A 2,376-nucleotide genomic window follows, 5' to 3' on the forward strand; every position below is an offset into this window, starting at 1 on the left:
TGGATGGACACACAGAGGTCCAGAAAATGGAAAGACTAGAAACTAGTCAGTTAGGGATATGGTTGACAAAATACCAAATCAAAAGAAGACACAACCAAATGATACCAATCCCACTCAATACAAGGCATTCTGACACTTGATGGAATCAACACAGTATCAGACAACAACAACAAAAAATCTGGATCAGAACTTGAATCAGTCCAGAATCTACTTCAGGCCAACCCTGTTTGTCTGTATTGGGGACCTCGTCAGCAATATAAATTTTCATCTCAGAAAGAATGGGTAGATGGAGGTGAGGGAGAGAGAGGCAGTGCAAAAATCCCCTTTTGCTGCAGACATTCTCTTTAAAAGGTAAAATTATGTCCTCTACAAACCAAATTCTGCCTGTAAATGAAAATCTAAATGCCTGCAAATAGCGGGCACACAAATTCTTACACAGGCAAAAGCCCTGTTTGGCCAAGAAAATAATTACCTGTCGGTGTGGTATTGTGGGATATCTGGGTCTTTGTGTCATTAACCATGAAAATAAAACAAAACGAGCTCCAACAAGCAGTGTATCTTTTCCAAGAATCCTAAGGTCTCACTCCAGATTCTGACAACTCAGATTCCTTCCATATCTGTTCATCTTCCGTCCTCCAAGGAACTTCAGCCCCTCTCACAGTGACCAAGAACTCCGAGTTGGGCCTAACTTCAGAGTCTTTTTAAAGCGAAACTTCATGTTGCTGTCTGTGACACACAAAGCCAGTCTTCTATCCTCTAATCCTCGAGCAATCCGCTGCCTGCTGGGTCTTACTGCTTAAAAGCAACATAAGCTCTTCTGACATTGATCTGGACAGGTTGGGTACTGTACACAGTGCAGACAGGAAAAGCGCAGGACACCTTGAGGCCTGTTCTTGATCTGCTTCATCTATGCAGGGCACTCCAGCTGGCCTGACCCCCTCCTCTGCAAGGACCTTGAGATTCTTAGGCTGGCAAAGCACAGACCTTGGAGACATGATGAAGCAACAAGAAGCTTCCTTTTCCTTTTCCAAAACTGCCAGACCCACAAGCTCACCTTCTGAGAATAGAGACCCACAGGCTCACCTTCCGAGAACAGAGACCCACAGGCTCACCTTCCAAGAACAGAGACCCACAGGCTCACCTTCCGAGAACAGAGACCCACAGGCTCACCTTCCGAGAACAGAGACCCACAGGCTCACCTTCCGAGAACAGAGACCCACAGGCTCACCTTCCGAGAACAGAAGACACACAGTCTCACCTTCAGAGAAATGAAGACAAAGAGCTTCTCTTTCCTCTTTGCTTCCACTTACCTGCTTATGGTGCAGGCCATTTATTTACCAGTTGGATACAAGAGGCAGGTGACTCTTATGCTGTTGGCAGGCTGGTGGTTATGTCATGTAAGGCCCTATGGACTCCTAGCTGTTTGGGTCTTCACACTCTAACAAGACCAAGTTCTTAAGACTAGAGCAGAACCACTTGAGTCCTTGCTTTACCCACAAAGGGTCTTGCTAACATTTGGAGTAGTACTAACAACCAATTTATTACTTTTATGGATGAAAATTACCTTAAGTGCATTGTGAGGCATGCAAAAGAAAATAAAGTTTATTTTTATTAAATTGAATTCATTTCCATTTGAGTTCTAGGCTTTAATCTTTAATCTTGGGCATTGCTTGGGTCTCTTTTTTACTCCAAGTCTCCCCAAGATACAAGAGACTTCCAAATATCCAAATCTTAGGAGTAGATGCCTCCCTGTAATGGATTAATAGAAATTGTTGCGGATCCCCAGTGGTGGCAGGCAGCAGAAACACTGCAGGTCCCCAAGCGGTGGCAGGCAGAAGGCCATGTGGTGACAGGCAGCGGGTCCTAAAAGCAGCCAGTCCCAGGCAGAGACAGTGCAGGGGACCACGCAGCAGGTCTCCGAAGGTGGCTGGTCCTGGAGGCAAGCCATGTGGCAGTGGCAGGTGAGAGACAGACGGATAGGCACACCATTCAGAGTGAGGTTGGATATTTATTTAGTGGTTATGGGAGGGAGGGGAGAAGGGAAGAAGAGCAGAGAGGGAGAGAGAGAGAGAGAGAGAGGAGACAGGAGCTGCCTCTCTGAGAGGGAGCCAAAAATGAGAGAAATCATTGAAATGAAAATCAGCTTGCCTCAGCGGATGAGGGAGGGAATGGGCGTGGCTTGTCTCTTAAAGAGACAGGACAATCATTACACTTCCTCTATCATGATCAGTGCTGACAACTTCATTGTCCCAACCCATGGTGAACCCTTGATGTCCAATATCCCTCTGCTAGAAGAAAGGGGTTTTTGTCATTGGAATGCAGGAACCTAAATTCCTGCTTTGCTCCTCTAAAATCTCACTGCCAAGCTAGACAAGG

The sequence above is a fragment of the Arvicola amphibius genome, chromosome 2 (assembly GCF_903992535.2).
Source record: "Arvicola amphibius chromosome 2, mArvAmp1.2, whole genome shotgun sequence".
Taxonomy (NCBI): Eukaryota; Metazoa; Chordata; class Mammalia; order Rodentia; family Cricetidae; genus Arvicola; species Arvicola amphibius.